The sequence below is a fragment of the Enhydra lutris genome, unplaced genomic scaffold (genome assembly GCF_002288905.1).
Source record: "Enhydra lutris kenyoni isolate GAN:26980312 unplaced genomic scaffold, ASM228890v2 scaffoldscaffold20, whole genome shotgun sequence".
Classification (NCBI taxonomy): Eukaryota; Metazoa; Chordata; class Mammalia; order Carnivora; family Mustelidae; genus Enhydra; species Enhydra lutris.
This window is the reverse complement of record NW_019154104.1, coordinates 6,039,176-6,059,122: the sequence shown is the minus strand read 5'-3', so window position 1 is coordinate 6,059,122 and position 19,947 is coordinate 6,039,176. Positions and strand designations below refer to the sequence as shown.

Here is a 19,947-nt window from a genome sequence, read left to right as displayed (position 1 = left end):
TGACTCCAGGTCAATTAGCCTAAAGCCAGTCACCTAATGAGCAATTTGCCTATAATTTGAAACCTTTTTGAGTGCTTTGACATGGGAATGTCCTTTCCTTCTTTGGCCGTCTCTTTGGCATGATGAGGTTTATAAATAGAGCCTTTTCGGGGGGCACACCCAGCTTGTTTTTAAATTTTGGTTTATGCTTAATTTTCATTTTTAAATTCAATAATTTTTTTTGAGATACTAGCGATGAATACAAAAACACCCAAAATGGAATTGAATTTCTGGTGAACCGATTATTAGGCAAATCGATACGAGAACTTGTTTTAGGGGAATTTTTACTTCTAAATTTTATTTTTTTTTTTAGAATGCAAAACCCGTCCGAGGAAATGTGTGGTTCAACCAGGCAGAACGCATAAACAGACTTTTGCGGGCTACCTTGGCCTTTTTTCCTTATTGCACCGGGCTCCGCGCAGCCGAGTTTCCAGCCTCTTGTGGAAGGAAGGAATTTTATTATATCATTTAGCTTTGCTTTTACCACCATGAATTTAACTTATGGCCTGAATCTCACGCAGAGCAGGGCTCACCTTTCCGCTCACTCTGGGGGACTCTGACGTATGTTTGGAAGCATTCGGCACAAGGGCATAAGGGACACCCGTGATATTTGCATCAAATCCACACGTGGACTGCAGGTGTCTGAGAATCACTCACCTGACAACCCAGTTCTTAATGCAAGTGCTCAAAAGGCCCAGGGTCAAGGTGCATCCAGTATGACTGGCAATGATAGGATCACCACCATTCAAAAGGAGAGGGCGGCTGCTTTGCAGTACTCTGTTGCAAGGGCCTTTGGGGAGGAAACCAAAGACGAGACTTGCATTAAAGGCTGGAATTCACAGTGACCTGAGAGATCAGGGACAAGCTCGTGGGTGTGCACCCATCAGGCATAATCAGGGCTGCAAAGTGGCACGGGAAGGAATGGTCCCTGTGCCCCCCCTAATATCTATCTGTGGCTCTGAAACAGACATTGCTTCTCCGGGTGGATCCCCTACGCCACTTCACCACTCTGCAGAAAGCAAGCATTCCAAGCAGCAAGGAACCCTGCCATGGAGCTGCAGGAACGCCAGCCAGACTGTCGTATTCCTCGTGCAGGTGCTGGGGAATTACAGGGGTCAGCTCCTGAAGAAACTGACCAGGGAGGCCTCTCCAGTGGGGGACAGAGCAGCTAGCCGTCCTCAGTGTGCACGAACTTGCTCTATCTCTGTATGGAAGATAATCACAGAGCCTAACTCCGTGCCCTCAACAGGGTTATGCCCATGCCAGGATGGGCCACTAATACATAGGGAGTCACTGGGGAAGCTATAAAATACATTGGTTTCCTTTTTTAATCTAAGGATGCAATGAATTACATCAATGTGCTTTATCCTAATCCTCCCTACTTAAGAAAAATGAAGTTTTTAAAACTTTTTTTAAAAAAGATTTATTTATTTATTTGAGAGACAGGGAGAGAGAAAGAGAGCACAAGCAGTAGGAGGGGCAGAGGGAGAAGCAGACTCCCCGCTGAGCAGGCAGCCTGATGCAGGGCTGGGTCCCAGGAGCCTGGGATCATGACCTGAGCCAAGGGTAGAAAGACGCTGAACTGACTGAGCCACCCAGGTATCCCAAACTGTGTTTTTAAAATGTTAAATGTATTTGTGGATACAAACATGTTTACAAACATGCATGGGAATGATAAGCCCCAAATCAAGATGGGGATTATATGGGTCACAAGGCAGAGAGGTGTCCTGAGATTGGAGCATGAGGCACACAGGGGCCTGCGACAGTACTGTCAATGTTTTATTTGTTTATTTTTTAAGAGATTTTATTTATTTTTAAAAAGATTTTATTTATCTGAAAGAGAGAGAACACAAGCACCCCAAGATTTTATTTATCTATTTGAGAAAGAGAGCTTGCATGAGCAGGAGGAGGGGCAGGAGGGAGAGACTCTCCTCCACCCTTGTCACAAAGCCCAAGGCAGGACTTGATCTCATGACCCTGAGATTGTGACCTGAGCCAAAACCAAGAGTCAGAGGCTTAATCCACTGAGCTACCCGGGCATCCCGATGCTTTCTTTATTTTTTTAATATTTAAAGCAAATGTGATGAAATGTTCAGATCTGCCAAAGTTGGATAATGGACACATGGGTGTTTTAGATTTTTTTGTATGTTAGAAATAAATCTACATCTACAAAATTATAAAATTTAGCATTACTCAACAACCCAACTGCAGCTCAACTCATAATTAAATTACATTTCACCAATTCTAAAATGCACATTTTTCTACATTTGAACTCTCTGAAATGAGCACATCTAATTATATTAGGCAGCATTCTTTCTTAGCGGTACGCGAAATACGGTTTTCCTTTAAAGTAAATGTTGACTTAGATTTGAAGACGTACAATGCCTAAATCACACTTTGTGGTACATCTTCCTATGTTTGATGGTAGGGCTGGGGGAAGTTTCCACAAGTGGGCATCTCAAATCTTATGAAACTATCAGAACCCCATCCCTGGAGCCCCCGGGTGGCTCAGTCAGTTAAGTGTCTGCCTTCAGCTCAGGTCATGATCCCGGGGTCCTGGGATCAAGACCCCCCCATTGGGCTCTCTGTTCAGTAGGGAACCTGCTTCTCCCTCTCCCTGTGCCCCCCTCCAGTCATTCCCTCTCTCTCCTCAAATAAATAAATAAAATCTTTAAAAGAAAAAAAAAAGAAAGAAAGAAAGAAAGAAAGAAAGAAAGACAGACCCCATCCCTGGATTCTGTCGGGCGGTTTTCTGGCTTCCACGCTAATGTTCTCTCCAGTGAGGGGCCTCTGACTGAGGTCATGCAAAACACACACATTCAGACTAATTTTCTCTGCAACTGAGGAAAAGATAGCAGATAAAAGCCTTCCTTTATTAGTTCTAAAGTGCTTGAGAATCTCTTATCTGGTAAGTGACACAAACATGAACAGCTCCTGTGAATGAAACTCAACTCCAAATGGGAAGAAAACAGAGTCAGATAATTACTGGACCAAAATTTTGGACAGACCCAGAAGACACAGCAGACACAGCTGTCTGAGGACAACCAAGCCTTCTCCATCCACCGAAAGCTAAGTCCACATTCCCGGCCAGCGGAGGTGACAGGGAAAGAACGCCATGGTCCATTTTCCTGGGATGTTTGATACGTGCCGTTGTGGAATGGTCTTATAGAAAATTAGCTAAGAATACATCAGCAATATTGTTCCCTCCATACTATCAAGATGCAAATGAAACAAAATGGGAAAAAAATCCATACAGCTGGTTTATCTGAATGCAGAAAAATAAATCACCATTTATTTAAAAAAAAACATTTATGAAAGTTTTCTTCATTTCTCACATTCAGTTAGTATACAGTTGGCATTTTCAAAATTCAAACCTGATGTGGATTTGGAATTCAATGAAGCACATTGGAAGACATCTGAGTGAAAAAATAAAAGTTCTGGCCATATGCTACTGGTGCATGAATTTGAATATTTGAAAGGTAATCTAGAAATGAGAATGTTTCCAATTCTCCTTACCAACAACAGTAATTCATAGCAACCACACGTTTTATAGATGGAGCCACTTCACCATCTGAGAGACAATAGTGGGACAGACGGAGTCGGGGCTGGGCGTCTGTCCCAGCCTGGCTAGTTACAAGCGTGTGACTTTCACTAGGTCATGACCACTCTGAAAGTCTGCGTGGTCATTGCTGAGGGTGCTGTAATGAGTCCTGTCATGCTGGGTGTATTAACACATTACGGAGTTTGGACATTTCTCAAGTTTGGTGAAAAATTGGATGAAAACCCGGAAGACCACTTAGAATGGCTGCTTCCCAAAGACATGGGCAACACCATGGAGGGAACAAGCTCTAATACGGGGCCCATCGGATTTTCATCTTACTCCACTCCATTTATCTACATAGCCAGAAAGGAAATGACCCAGGGGTTAAAGCCATAGCAGGGACCTTCCCCCTGGCTCTGAGAGTTGTTTGTACCCTTGACTAGAATAGCAGGAGCCCCCAGCCCCAGCTGGGAAGCTTCCCTGACAGTCCCCAACTAGCCTTGCTCCTCCTGTGCCCGGGCTAAGCCTCTAACTGGGTCACTCCATCAGGGAGTACACCAGCCAAGTGGTCGTGTTTATTGCTAATCCACTCACGTGCATTTAGGAGACACGAACCCCCAGGAGACTAAAATCTATGGCATTATGCTCCCTTACTTTCCAAGCCACATGTCAAGAACTGATCCCAGGTGTCTGCAGGATGGCTACAATGCCACGGAGAGGTCCAAACACCAAACACTACGATTCCTGTGCACCTGAAGGTGGGAAGTAAATGGCAAGACTTGGGACAGAAGTGAGCCATCTTTTACCAACTTGGTGAGAAGTTGGGAGAACAAAACAATAGCAGTTATTGCCAAGATATGTCCTGGCAATAATTCACAAGGGACTGGTCCTTCGATCTGGCCCAGTTGATGAAGACTGGTGCTCTTCTCAGGGACATTAGAGAGCAGGGCAAAGACCCACAGTTCAGTGTGACGCCAGTGTTGGGAGTGTCCATGACAACTTGTCCATGACAGCTGCCATGTCTCCACTCCACCCATGCTCCCCACTCCCCACCCCAATTCAAGACCCCAGGTCTGGGGGAAATCTCTGAGGAGTGGCTTCATAATGCTTGAGAGACATTCTCTTCTTGGTATGAACTTTTTGTAAGATGACACTTTACAATATTACCAGCCCAAATTCCCTCACGCAGCCATCATGGCCCATGGGACCAACAGTTACCATTTCCACAATCCCAATGAGCCCATCTGGAGACATGGCACCCTGAGCTCTTAGATCCAATCCCCCCCCCACTCAGCCCAGGAGCTTCCAAACAGACATGAACTTGTCATGAAGCACTTTCTTCTTCAATAGGCCTTCATGTATCCTAGAAGGCAAGGATGATCTCCATCCTGGGCAGTGAAACAGAATCTACAGCGGAAGAGTGAAGGTCTGGAAAAAAAACATGATCCAGGACTTAGCTCCCTCTGTGGGTTCTGCCAGCTAATTTGTGGTGGTCTGATTTTATCTGCAGCCTAAACTTGATCAGAGACCCAGTGTGACCAAGGGAATTTGGTGGTTGCTGTGAATGCTGTGTTGTTCGCTCACTTGCTTTAATCTGTAGGTTGCCTAAAATTACACAGCTCATGAAACCGTGCCCCTGAACCCACCTGCTTTATGCAGCATGGACAGCAGCTGATTGAATCATCAGTGAGGCGAGCCCAGAAGGCCATCTCACAGCACAATGGCGAAGATCTGAAAACACCCAACCCCAGTAAGCCCTGGGTTCATCTGGAATTCTAAGGTGGTAAGGTAAGACACAGGGCCACTGAAGCGATCGAGTTGCCCCACCAATGGAAAATGGAAGGGACAAATGCAGACTGCTTTCTATGACAGCCCTTAGTGGGCCAGGAAACACTTGAGAAACCTGAGAATTTGACCACATCCAGAAACCAACGTTCAATAATAATTCCCCAGTTGAGCAAGCGCTATGTTGAAAAGGTCTTTCTATTTGATCGCGAGTCATACATCAGCTTGCCTTTAACTTTATTGTAAGGAGAAACCCAAAACATATTCTCAGAGAGATCAACCCTAACTTTATTTAGGTCATTCTGCTGACATACACAAATAATGGGAAGTGTGTGACTAATTCAGAAACAGCCAAGAAAGGTCAATGTCTGGTTTGTTTCTTAACCCGCACTAATCCGTGAGTAACATTAATAGGCATTTGCCACTATCTGCTCGTCAATGCTGCAGTCATTAAATGAATAGAAGTAGGGAGAGGATTTCACACTCATTAAAATAAAAAAAAATACGCTAGTGTACCTAGTGACTGAAGCCCAGAAATCACACATTTAAGAACAGCTCTCAAAAGCGTTTATATAATGAAGCCTCAATAACCTGCCTGTGAAGAGAAATGATTAGAACCCCATTTTATCAATAAGCAGCCTGATATCCAGGCACGGGAAGCGGTGCGCCCCAAGCTCCTCAGAAGTTAATAATAGCAGAGCCAAAATGAGACGGCTGAGACTCCGGGCGTGGTACCCAGGCCACAGAAGACCGACCGGCTGGCGCAGTGACAAACCGCTGCCCCCCGTGAGAAGCCATACCTTCACGGACCCTCTAGGGTGACCAGCCTGCCTGCACTTGCAGCCACTGGACCCAGAAGAGACGTGGGAGAAGATGATGGCAACTGGGTCTGCAGAGCAGCCTGCGGAAGAGGGCGGGCGGTAGTCCGGGGATGTGGAGGAGGACGGGGCCTGAGACCCTCCGTGTCTAACCGGTGCTCAGGGGTCGCCCGTGCTGCCCGCCTATGGACCACACGCTGAGTAGCAGGATCTAGAACATCACATACTCTGGGACCTTATGATTCTAGGTCTTTCTCCCGCTCCACATGATAGGATCTGCACATGGCAAAAAAAAATAAATAATAATAAATCAAATAATCACTATCAACTGGCCCTTACTTTTTTTTTAGATTTTATTTATTTATGTATGTATTTATTTGAAATAGAGCGAGAGAGAGAAGGGAGAGAGCAGGGGGAGGAACAGAGGAAGGGGGACAAGCGGACTGCATGCCCAGTGCAGGCCCCAACACGTGATTGTATCCCACAACCTTCAACCACGACCTGAGGAGAAACCAAGAGCCTGACGCTCAACCAACTGACCCACCCAGGTGCCCCTCAACTGGCCCTTTTATTATTTTTTTTAAGATTTATTTATTTGTCAGAGAGAGAGAGCACACGCACAAGCGGAGCAGGGGGCAGAGGAAGAGGGAGAGAGACAAGCAGACTCCCCACTGAGCAAGGAGCCTGACACTGGGCTCAATCCCAGGACCTTGAGATCATGACCTGAGCCAAAATCAAGTCAGGCGCTTAACCAACAGAGCCTCCCAGGTGGCCCTCAAGTGGCCCTTCTAAAGTATAGGTCATACCACGTCCCTGAAAACCCTCCCACTCGTCTTTATGTCATGGGACATCCACTCTCACCAATAACAACATGGACTCTGAGCTCCTCTACTACGTCTCCTTCCCTCCCCTTGCTCTGTTCCACCCACCCAGGCCTCCTCGCTATTCCTAGATCAAGCCAGGCCCCCTTCAGGGTGTCCCAGTTGCTGTGCCCTCCACCTGAGGAACTTGTCCTGTGCTCTCCCTATGTACCTGCCCTTATCCCTCACCCCCTTCCGGGAGGGCAGCATGCTCCGGCCATCAGGCTTAGCGTCCCAACCCCACCCCTGCTTCATCCTTCTCATTGCATGTCGTACTCTGTGCAGATCACATGGCCCATTTATATTGTCCCTTGTCCATCTCTCCATTAGCCAATCGGCCCCAAGAAGGCAGGGATTTTGTCTGCTTTGTTCAGTACCATATCTATTCCAGTGCATGACACTTAACAGGCACTTAAATATTTGTAGAATGAAGAAAAAATTTAGTTTTTTAGTAAAAATATTAAAAGTACCAACCCTCACCCTCCCAGACTTCAGTGATCACCTGCTTACATTAATATGCTCTTTTCCAATCTGGAAAACTACTTCTTTAGTATTTCAAAAAGATCCATTGTTAGACTGTGGGAGATATTTTTATCTTGTCACACAAGTATGGGCTTTGTGGAGAGAGGCATCCCCCAGGTTTTCCAGCTCTCATTCACCATTCAGCCTGGATTCCTCCTCCTTCTTCCTCATGGGACCCAAACAGACAAGAGGCAGATCAAAATTGGCAAGCAGACCTCCCCACGAGAGGGGCCTCCCACTCCGACACGCACACGCAGAGGCTTTGAGAAAAGCCAGAAAGCAGGGTGGGGATTCCTCCTTGCACACAAGGTAATGGCGAGGCTCAGGAAGGTAAGTGACTTGTGCAGGGTCTCACTGCCATTAGGTGGTGGAGCTGGGATGAGAGAGAACCCAGGCCGCCTCATCCCCCAATACTCTGTGCCCTTCACTCCTCTTTATACACAGAATCTGGGATCTGGTCTGAGAATGGCTTTAGTTCCCAGACCCAGCACAGGGGTCCTGGAGAAGTCTCGTGACATCCAGAGAACCAGTGAAAGTCAGCTTCTCCCCGGGACCCGTCCTGCAGATCCCCCGAGGGCTCTAACCACACAGAGAGGGCTGTGTGTCCAGTGTAAGCCCCAGACCCTAGTGGCTGTGCACCTCACCAGCACATATCTCCAATCAGTGTTGGGGCTAGGGTGGGCAGCTCCCCCTAAATGCCCAGAGGATCCCTGGTCATGGTCATTCATGGTTATATTCAGAATCACAAGACGTTGTTGAAGCTCGGAGGTTATGATTTTGAAGTCAGAGATCGAACCAAGTGACCAAGCTCACCAGCACTTGTCTTTTCCCAAAGGCCACATGCACCCCTGTTCCATTCCAGATGTGCACACCTGGCCAGAGCAGGCCTGGGGGCATTCCTGAGTGTCCAGACTCACTTGACTTGACACATTCAGATCGTCCCAGGGGTTGGGGTTCTCAGAAGACCCGTTTGGTTTACAGTTCACATTATAACTCACATTCACTCACCGCCTGGTTTGCCCAGAAGCCTAGAGGTCACCGCCTGAAGATGCTGGACCTAAACTAACCTAGGCTCAAGGAGGTTTTGCAGTCCTAACAGTGCAGACTCTCCAGAGGCAAAAGGGAAAGTTTATTGCCTTCTCAGAACAGCACACCCCTGTTTGCCTAGAATCATCTGCCCACAGCGTAGAACCAAAAATTATGTGTCTCCCTCCAGAGCAAGCCAGAAAACCACACTGAGGGTAGTAGGATCAGCTGCTCAGAACTCTAGGAGAGGGAAGACTTTTCCTCTACCCTCTTAGGTTCTGTGTCTGGGACCTGTACATTAAACTGACAAAAGATAGATTAAAAGGGGGGAAGCAAGCAAATTTTATGTGATACTAACATTTTTACGTATCACAGGGGGCTTCACAGAAAGAAGTCTAAACCCCAGGTGGTTAGACCCAGGGGTATATATGCCATTTTAACCAAGAGGGCTACATTGTGGAGATGTGACAAAGCAAAGGAATGAGGGATTTGTGGGAAGGGACTAGGAAACGTCAAGGGGTAGAAAAGTGCTATTGCAGTGAGGTTTCTTTGTACAGACTCATCTGAGCTTCAGCTCCTGCCACCAGCGGTACCGCGTTCTCCTCTTCCTGGTCCAGGGAGGCCACCTGCCTCACAGGAAATGTAGGCCCTTCTTTTAGGTAGCGAGGGGGTGGGGGGAGAGCCCATCCTGTCTCAGCTGTTTCTCACGTGCCTTCAGCTCAGAAGAATCAACACGCCAAAGGGGCAGGTTTGGGGACCCCCTTCAGGGCTGTGAAGCAAGGGCTGTCGGGTGGCATAAGGATAGACCCTCACATGTCAAAAGTAGTACAAGTGAAGTATAAGAAAGAAACTAACAGCTTCCCCAAACCCTGCTTCCCAAATGCAGCTTCCATGCTGTCTAATGTGGGCTCCAATACTGGCATTTTGAGTTTGATTTTTTAATCTCAAAACCCTATCCACTATTATCACAACTAGAACAATCTCCTACTCTTTCATTCCCTCCTCTCTCTCCCTCCCTCCCTCCCATCCTCCCTCTCTCTCTTTCTCTCTCTCTCTCTCTCACACACACAGACACATACACTCACACACACACCCTCCCCTCCACTTAGAGAAAAGTCGCTAGCATTTCCAGATGAACCAGAAGGGAGGGGACATGGCTTTGTCCTTGTTTCCTCCAGCCAGGAGAACCAGGTGAGGACGCTGACCATGGGAGACAAGACAATAACAAGCCAAGCCAGAACAGAGGAGAAGATGTGAAAAAGAGAAAAGCGGCAAGGGAGGGAAGAAGAGAGTGACGAATGGAGAGAAGCTGTCCTACCAGCCGGGTGACCAAGCACTGTGCTCCCATCCGACGGGGCTGGAGCCTCAGCTTGGGGAACAATGCGGCAACATTCTGCACCTCGCTGTGCTTTTCTGCCGCAGGTCTCAAAGGGAGCTGGCTATTGTAAATGGATTTGCCCTTGGCCTCAGCATCAATCAGACTGGAGACCTCAACATCTGCCAGTATAAGCTCATGGCTGTCCTCACCTCCTTCCTGGGGCGAACCTCTGTGTAAATCACATTCTGGGACAATAGCAGTGTTACCTCAGTTAAGTGCAATTAAACAGCCAAAGAATGCTCCTTACCACAGTCTTAGAGCAAGACCCTTAAGCCTTGGACACGGACGGCATCTGCCGTGACTTGACTTTACGGATACGAAACCGGCGCCCAAAGGGGTTGGTCAAGGTCATGTAAGTTGCTAGGAACAGAGTTTGCGCTGAGTGTCAGGACAGCCCTCTTTCCACTACTCACACTGTCTAGAACAACTACATTTAATTTTAGTTCATCACACATTCAGCTTGCGCTTTCGAGGAATTTTATAGTCCCCACTCCATCTGTGCATTTTGCCATTCTAGTAGCTTCCCTTTACTCCATGCTTCCTGTGTATCTATCTGTTGCGCTCTCCGTAAAAGAAGAGAGGTCCACGAGTGGAATCAGTCGTCATCTGTTTGTTGCGCCGACAGCACGGAGATGCCAGGACATTCCCAGCTGAGCATTACTCCGTGTTACTCTGAAAAGGCTAGTTCCAGATTGACAATCCACTTTGGACAAGGGCAGAAAAAGAGTTCTTCCAGGAGGTACAGCCACTAAGAAGAAGGTCACCATTGTCAACGTATGGCAGCACATGCTGTCATTTAGAGAGGAATTAGGTTTTACTTTCCCGAAGTGCTTCAAATACACTGCAGACCATTTAGGTTGAAACCAACCAGTCAGAACGGATCCACCTATACCTCACTGTTCCAAGAGCACGTGTAGCGACAGGTTAAAGGTTCGGTTTTGAGACGGCCCGGTCACGAATGCCAAGGGTGCCCAAGCGCCCCAGAAACCAGGCCGTAGCCCGCGGTACCCGAGGAGCACGTAAGGGGCCATTCCCCATGCCTCCAGGACCCAAGAGCAGGTGTGCTCATCTCTGCCGGGGCACTGGTCACAAGCCTACACCACTGGCACGGCTGCAGTGTTCTCAAAATGCCACTGGATGTGAACATACACACAGCATCCAAATGGTCCAAATGAAGCAACCACTTGTTACAGATTAATAGTTTCTGTTGTCCGCACACTGTGCATCTTGGGGGAAGCAGGGTACACAGCATTACTGTCTGGGGAGCACCTACACACCCAGAGGGCATTTTACTTGTGTGCAGATACTGTGCGTACAGTGATGGCTATCTGTGCAGATCAACGCTTCAGGGACTCCGAGCTTTAGGAAAATGGAATCTGGCTACAGTTTCTTCTCTCCCAGCTCTCTCTGTTGCTTTCATCTTTTATATCCTTACAGGGGGATGGAAAGGCAAGCTTCCACTCTTCTAAGGTGGAGAAGTAAATAAGGAAACGAAATTTCAAGGATGAACACACGCTTAGTATTCTACGTGCAATAACTCGTCTTTGTGCTGTGACATACGCTCTGACTTCCGTGATTAAAACACCACTGAGGGTTCCAGAACGCAAGACAATATTTAGTGGTCTCATGCATGCAAAGCTCTGCGCTAGGCACCAAGTATCAGGTTTCCAGTAGCTCTGCAATGTAGACACTCTGCAGAAAAGGCACTCTGGCCAGCATTTCCTGTTCCTAGTCTCCGCCCTGAACTGCTCACCCATCCACAGACCCTGGCCGACTCTCTACACTCTCCCCAGCAATGATTTTATCACTTGACCTCCGGTTTGGTCTGGTTCTCCAGGATGAGTCACGTCTGGTCACCACCAAGGCTTTCCTGAAACAGGACTATAGTTCCAGACTCTGCTCTTCCCACTCACAGGAGAACTAGGTCCTCTACCTAGCACACACCCCAACCAAATGGGTTAGTGTTCCGTGCTCCCTGGGCAGGGCACTACTTTAACAAGATGAAAGATTAAAGACGTGCCTTCGAGACGTTTATGATCTCAGTAGGAGTGCAAACACAACCACATAAGATGGCATGTCTCAAAGAAGTCATAGATACAGAGGAGCCTAGAAGAGAAAAAAAAGAAAAAACAAAGACCAGTCAGGGAAAGCGCCACAAGGAATATGACCTCATACAGGTAGATTTCAGCCAAACTGGGGGTATTTCAGAAAGAAGAAAATCATTCATTCATTCATTCATGCAACAAACAGAATTTCACATTTACCATGTATAATAAGGTGCAGGCATTTTAACTAGTATCTGGGAATACATCAAGGAGCTTACAGGAGCTGGTACGTACCCCAGCATCTATAAGGAAGAGAAAACTGTGACAAATGCCGAAAGAACAATTGGAACCGTTGTAGGAGCCTCTACTTTCTATGGAAACTGTCTCCTTCTCCTTTTTTTTTTTTTTCCTTCTCCTTTCTATCCTCTCAAATATCAGGATCAAACGAGATAAGTCTGGGTGTTATACAAATGAGCCAAAGACGACCCCCATGCACTGGCCCCTAGGTTGTCTATTTCTTCACTGAACTCTGAGACCTGTCAGCTCAAAAGGCTGCTGGTGCCAAAGTCAAATTTTTGCACATCCAATTAATTTTTTAATAGCCCAGACAAGCAGATTTTTAGCTATTTAAAGCTTACGTGTTTCACATTCCTTACAAAGCCACACCCAGTGTCTGCTAGCCATTGATAAGATAGAACCTTGTAGTTATAAGCCCCCTAGGCCACTACTGCCCTTCGGAGCTTCCTGACCTAGACCTTCCCCAACAAGCTGGTGAACATCACCATGACACAGGTGAGACACTCTCCGATTATCCTCTCCCTGGAATGACCCTCCCCTCCTCAATCCCCCTGCTAAAGTCTCTGGACAGAGACTCTTGCTCTCAAGGGCATTCCCCCCCCCGGCCCCGCCCCCCATAACCCCTGGCAAACCTGCCCAAGTATTGCCCAACAAAGCTTGTGTACACTACTGCCCCCTTGTGGGTGTACCTTTTCCCTTGATCACCCCTCTGATGCCTCAAAGGCTCTACACCAGGCTGCCATGTTTATAACCACGTCCCCTTGCTCCCTGGCCCAGACTGATTGGAGAAGGGGCACAGACCAGACCCAAGCCCAGCCAATCAGATTAGCTTCTCAGAATGAGACAATTGGATTCAGAAAATGGAAAATGACAAGGTGGACACACAGGTCTCCTTATAATAGATGTTTCCCCAATCCAAGAAAAACTAAGTTTGTTCGAAGGAGTCTCTGTTACTTGTAATAAAACCTTGTTAAATAATTTAAAAACATAAACGTAAAGGTTCAGCATGGGGAGAGATGACTTTTAGTCTCTGGCAATTGGGGAATAGCTTGCATACAAAAAGAAACAAGAATTGGAAGGAGTTCATCACAAGCAGTCATCCACAGAGATGTGAGCAAGCATGGCCGGCCTGCTCAAAGGGAAGCTTGGCCAAGTTAGAGGAGATGGCGAAGAGGGAGGAGGTAACCGAGGCCAGACAGGCAGACTGAGCCCAACTGGGGATGCCTGCGGGTGCTCAAGTGCAAGCCACAGGATGCCTACACACCTGAAGGAAAACCAAATTCTTCTGTTCCCTCAAGTTCAGAGGTGTTTGTGCTAATGCTAAGAGTGCAGTCCTAGATGTGCAGCTGAGGTGATATAACTCACTCTGCATCCCTGGCCTTCAGGAAAGCTAGAAAACTATGGAGAAAGGGGTGTGAAAAAGAATGCAAGGGCAACCAGCTTCCCGACGTACTGACTTATCACCATCTATGAGGGAAGAGACCGCCATCTTGGGCATTGGAGATCGGCTAAAGTGGGCTGAGCGAGGCGGAAACTGTGAAGGTAATATTTAGGAAGTTTTGGCTAAAGGTGCTGAAGACGGTTTGGAAGGGGAGAGCCTGGAGCCAGAAAGTAAGGTGTAAAGGGATGAAGGCTGCCCTGAGATGATGAGACCAATAGGAATGGAGATGCTAGAGCACACAATCCCTCCAGGAAGAGCAGGAGTCAAGACTGGTACTGCCCGGGTAGGAGCGAGGCAGCAATGTCCTCACTGAAGGGGTGAAGCCAAGGGAGATTTAAGAACCTAGAGCCAGGGAGACAACTTTAAAAATTCAGGAAAGAGGAGGGGTTTGCTTTTTGTAATAATAAAGTAGTTTCTAACAGACTAATCCTCTTGAAAATAACAACTACTGACCTTACATTTATAAACCAAACAAATGAGCAAAGAAACAAACAAAAATGCTACCTGAAGGCAGTCAGAAGCAAAAACTATAGGGGAGTCTATACTTGAAAGAAGGGGAAGGTGATGAGTGGACTTTCCCTTCTTTAAAAAAAAACCAACTGGGGCGCCTGGGTGGCGCAGTGGGTTAAAGCCTCTGCCTTCGGCTCAGGTCATGATGCCAGGGTCCTGGGATCGAGCCCCGCATCGGGCTCTCTGCTCAGTGGGGAGCCTGCTTCCCCCTCTCTCTCTGCCTGCCTCTCTGCCTACTTGTGATCTCTGTCTGTCAAACAAATAAATAAATAAATCTTAAAAAAAAAAAAACTGATCAGTGCTATGTGGGATTCTTAAAAACATAACTAGAAACCCAAGGTATTATGGGCTTGAAGAACCAGAAGGCGGAGTCCAGGGCAAACAGAGCAGCTATAAAGTGAGGGGTAACATCCCAGGGAGGAGAGAGTCTGGGAGAAGGAAGCCCCAAGTTTTGTGTAAAAACTCTGCCTCAATCTGTAACTAACTGTGTGTGGGGAATATTACAAGAAGATAAGCTAAGGCTAAACAAAGTGTAAAGAGATTTAGTTACTGCCCACCACAAAAACGACAAGGGCTGGAATTACAGTGAACTCAAGAAAACTGCCTGATGACATACAACAAGACAAATCAATATTTTTCAAGAATAACAGAATCCAGGGGCTCCTGGGTGGCTCAGTCAGTTAAGAGCTTGACTCTAGGTTTTGGCTCAGATCACAATCTCAGGGTCATGATAGAGCCCCGCATCAGGCTCCATACTCAGCATGGAGTCTGCTTGAGATTTTCTTTCTCTCTCTCTCTCCCCTTCTCTACCACTCAGGCAAGTGTGTGTGTGGTTCTCTCTCAAATAAATAAATAAATCTTTAAAAAAGAATAACAGTCCAGAGTCTCTACACTATATCATTCACAACATCTGGGAAATAATCTAAAATGTTTACACATGTGGAGAAACAAGAAAATACAGCCAGTACTCAAGAGAAAAGTCAAAAGCAATAAAAAAGACTGACCCCAAGATGACACACATTAGAATTAACCAACAAGGATTTTAAAAGCCTATTAAAACTATGCACATGATAGCACAAAAATCAATACACATGACAAAATACACTCCTAATGACAAGAACCAAATGAAAAATTAAAATCTGAAATGTAAACATCTCCTGAATGGGTTTAAGAGCAGAACAAAAAGAACAGAAGATAATCTATAAACTCAAAGACAAAATAGACTTATTCATTCTATAAAACAGAGAAAAATAAAGACTGGAAAAAAATGAGAACCATAGAGACCTATGAAAGAGACTGTCTATCCATGCTTAGCAATTAAAGTCTAAGAAGGAGAAGAGAGAACAGGAGAGATAAAGAAGAAGGCACAGAGATTATTTGAAGATACAATTTCCCAAATTTGGTTACAGACATAAATTTTTAGGTGGGGGGGGATGGGTGAAAAAGGTGAAGGGGATTAAAGAGCATGTTCATCACAATGAGCACTGAGTAATGTACAGAACTGTTGTATCACTATATTGTACACATGAAACTAACATAACACTGTATGTTAACAATGCTGCAGTTAAAATAAAAAACTCAATTAAAAAAGACAAACATTGTCATATTTAAGAAGATCTTTAAACATCAAGCAAGGGGCATAAAAAGAAAGCCATGCCTGGGCACATCAGAGTCAAACTTTTGGGGGGAAAAAGCAATTAAAAAACAAAACAAAACAAAAAAACAGAAACAAAACACTGTGGATGCACCCAGAAGGGGTGGAAATCCCATTAGGGACAGAAGACCAAAGATAAGGATGACAGTAGATTCCTCATCAGAAACAACACAAGTGGCAAGACAGTGGAGCCACACCTTCAAAGTGCTAAAAGGAAAAAAAAAAACCTGTCAAACTAGAATTTTATATCCAGTGAAAATAACTTTTATAAACTAAGTGAAATTCTTTTTCTGACATACAAAAGCTAAAAGAATTCACTGCCAGCAGACCAGTACTGTAAGAAATGTTAAACGAAGCCATTCAGGCAGGGGAAAGTGAAACAAGATGAAACTCTGGATATACACTAAAGAATAAAAAGCACCAGATACAATAACTCTGCAGATGAATATATATGACCTTTTTCTTATTATTTAAGTCTCTTCAAAAGGCAACTGATTGTTTAAAATAAAAACACTGCCAATGAATGGTGGGGCTTATAACAAATATAGAAGTAACAAAGCATATGAAACAATAGCACAAAGGCCAGGAGTAAAGAAATAGCAACGTACTCGTTTAAAGATTCTTACACAATACAGTAAATAGTATAATATAACATGAAGGTTGACCACCACAATGATGTATACTACAAATGCTAAAGTAACTACTAAAATAAATACAAAGAGATATAGCTATCAAGTAAATAAAAATGATAAAACAGAATCAAAAAAGAACGATCACTCAAAGGGAGGCAGAAAAGAGGAAAAGAATAATGAAGAACAGGTTAGAGAAACATAAAACAAATAGTTGAGTGATTGGTTTAAATGCAACCAAATCAATAATTATATTATATGTAAATAGTCTAAATATCCCAAATACAAGAGGTTACTAAATGTGAAAACACATAAGATCAAACCACATGTTTCTAATAAGGAAACCACTTTAACTATGAAGTCACAAATATAAGGAAATATACTATACAAGCATTAATGTAAAGACATTTAAAGGTTGTATTAATAGCAAACAAAGTAGATTTTAAATTACGGAATATTACCAAGGTAAAGGGAATAATTTCATATAAAGGGGTTAATTAATCGGAGAATGTAACAACCCTATTTAGACACCTAGTAAAAGAACTTTAAAATACATGAAGAAGGGGCGCCTGGGTGGCTCAGTGGGTTAAGCCTCTGTCTTCAGCTCAGGTCATGATCTTAGGATCCTGGGATCGAGCCCTGCATCGGGCTTTCTGCTCAGCAGGGAGCCTGCTTCCCCCTCTCCCTCTGTCTGCCTCTCTGCCTACTTGTGATCTCTCTCTCTCTCTCTCCCACTCTCTGTCAAATCAATCAATCAATCAATAAATAAATCTAAAAAAAAATACATGAAGAAAAGTGATAGAACTGTAAGGAAAAATAGACAAATCCACAATTAGAGATCTTAGCAGCCTTCTCTCAATAACTGATAGAATAAGTAGACAGAAAAATCAGTAAAGAGGGGCGACTGGGTGGCTCAGATGGTCAAGCATCTGCCTTCGCCTCAGGTCGTGATCTCCAGGTCCTGGGATAGAGCCCCACATCAGGCTCCCAGCTCAGCAGGGAGTCTGCTTCTCCCTCTCCCTCTGCTTCTCCCCATGCTTGTGATCTCTCTGTCTTTGTCTCTGTATCTCTCTCAAATGAATAAAAAAAAAAAAAATCTTTAAAAAATTAGTAAAGATAGGACCCTTGAACAACACTGTCAACAAAATTGACATAATGTCAAGAACACTACACCCAACAACAGAGCACTACCCATTCAAGTGCACAGGAAACATTTACCAAGCTAGATTGCATTCGGGGCCATAAAACATATCAATAAATATAAAAGGATTCAAGTTATACAAATGTGTTCTCTGACCATAATGGAATTAAATTAGAAATCAATAACAGAATGATATTTGAGAAATTCCCAAATAACTGAAAAATAAATAAAACACCTATAAATAAACCATGAGTCAAAGAAGAAATCAAAAGGAAAATGAGAAGGTATTTTGAACTGAATGAAAATGAAAATAACATATTACAATTTGTAGGGCACTGCTAAAGCTAAGGAAGAGGAATACTTATAATACTAAGTGCTTATATTAAACAAAAAGAAAGGTCCCAAATTAATAACTTCAGTGTCTTCCACCTTAAGAAACTAGAAAAAGAACAGCACATGAAACCCAAAGCAATTAGAAGAAAGGAAATAATCAAGAAAAATATCAATTAAATAGGAAAAAAAAATAGGGAAATTTCAATTAAACCAAAAGCTAGTTCTTTCAGAAGGTCAACAGAACTGCTAAATCTCTAATCAGCATTATCAGGAAAAAAGGAGGGAAGAAAACATATTACCAATATCAGGAATAAGAAAGGTGATGTTACTACAGTCTGTAAATATTAGAAGTATAATAAATGGACAGAAGGAATAATTTTATGCCAATAAATTCAATAATTTAGTTGCAAATTCCCTGAAAGACACAAATTAACAAAGGCCAATGAAAAAGAAAAAATAATCTGAATAATCTTACATTTATTAGTAAACCTGAACTTGTAACTAAAAATTACCCTTCAAAGACTCCAAGCCTAGATAATTTCAGTGGTGAATTTTAGCAAACATTTAAAATAAAAATAATATTATACACAAAACTTCTAGGAAATTGAAGAAGGGAGAATGTTTTCCAATTTATTTTATGAGACCAGGATCACTCCAGTATCGAAACTAGAAAAAAATATACTAGGAAAGAAAACTAAAGACCAGTATCTTTCAGGACTATACATGCAAAAATTCTTAACAAAAAAAAGTTGAACCAATCAAATCTAATAATAAATGTAAAAGATAAGATAGGCCTAAGTGGAGTTTATTCTAGGAGTGCAGGGTTGATTTTACATTAGCAAAATCAATATAATTTACCATAGTAACTTGTTACAACTAAAATGTCATATGATCATCTCAGTAAACACAGAAAAAGCATTTGACAAAATCTAGTATCGCTTCTTGGTAAAATCTATCAGCAAACTAGGAATAGAAAGGAACCGCCTCAGCTTAATAAAGAATATCTATAAAAAAGAGGAAAAAATAAACCCTAACTCCATAGTTACTATCATACCTAAAAGACTGAATGCTTTTCTTCTAAGATCAGGAACAAGGCAAGATTGTTCTCTCACTACTTTTTTTTTTTTTTTTAAGAACGGGGTGGGGAGGGGGCAAGAGAGAATCTTAAGCAGGCTCTATACCTGACACGGAGCCCAACATGAAGCTCGATCTCAACACTGAGATCATGACCTGAGCAGAAATCAAGAGTCAGATACTTAACCAACTGAGCCACCCAGGTGCCCCATCTCACTACTTCTATTTAACATTGTATTGGAGGTCTAGTCAGAAAGCAAGACAAGAAGAAGTAAAATGTAATCAGATTGGAAAGGAAGAAGTAAAACTGTATTTGCACAATATGACTATCTTCATAGAAAATGCCAATCTACAAAAAAAAAAAAAAAATCCTCTAGAATAAGTGAATTCAGCAAGATAGCACGATACAACATGAATAAATAAATATCAGTTGCATTTCTTTATCTTGGCAAACAATCAGAAATTAAAATTTAAAAGACACAATTTACAATATCATAAACACATTGAAATACTGAGGGATAAATCTGACAAAAAAATTGCAAAACCTGTATTCTAAGAACTACAAAACATTGCTGAAAGAAATTAAAGACCTAAATAAATGGACACATAGACCATGTTCATGGATTGAAGACTCAGTACCATTAAGATGTTAATTCTCTTTAAACTGATCTAGATTCAACATCAGGCTTTTCTGTAGCAGTTGCCAAGCTGATTACCAATTCCTGTGTAAGCACAAAGGACCCAGAATGCACAAAACAATAGGCAGAACAGATCTGGAGGAATTTCACTACATGACCCTAGGACTTATTCTAAAACTACAATAATCAATACAGAGGGTATTAGCATAAAGACAG

The 19,947-nt window shown here is 43.8% G+C and overlaps 1 protein-coding gene across 3 annotated transcripts in view; it reads right to left on the bottom strand.

Moving 5' to 3' along the window:
• The window catches only part of LOC111148508 (forkhead box N3), a 297,030-nt gene extending 290,813 nt beyond the window's left edge, over positions 1-6,217 (bottom strand). For 2 of the 3 annotated variants that reach the window (XM_022505114.1, XM_022505115.1), the window contains exon 1: positions 6,166-6,217. The gene's annotated coding sequence lies outside the window, so the exon portion shown is untranslated. The remainder of the gene's footprint in view (positions 1-6,165) is intronic. The other variant, XM_022505117.1, reaches the window with a different exon arrangement.
• Positions 6,218-19,947: the final 13,730 nt, after the last annotated feature.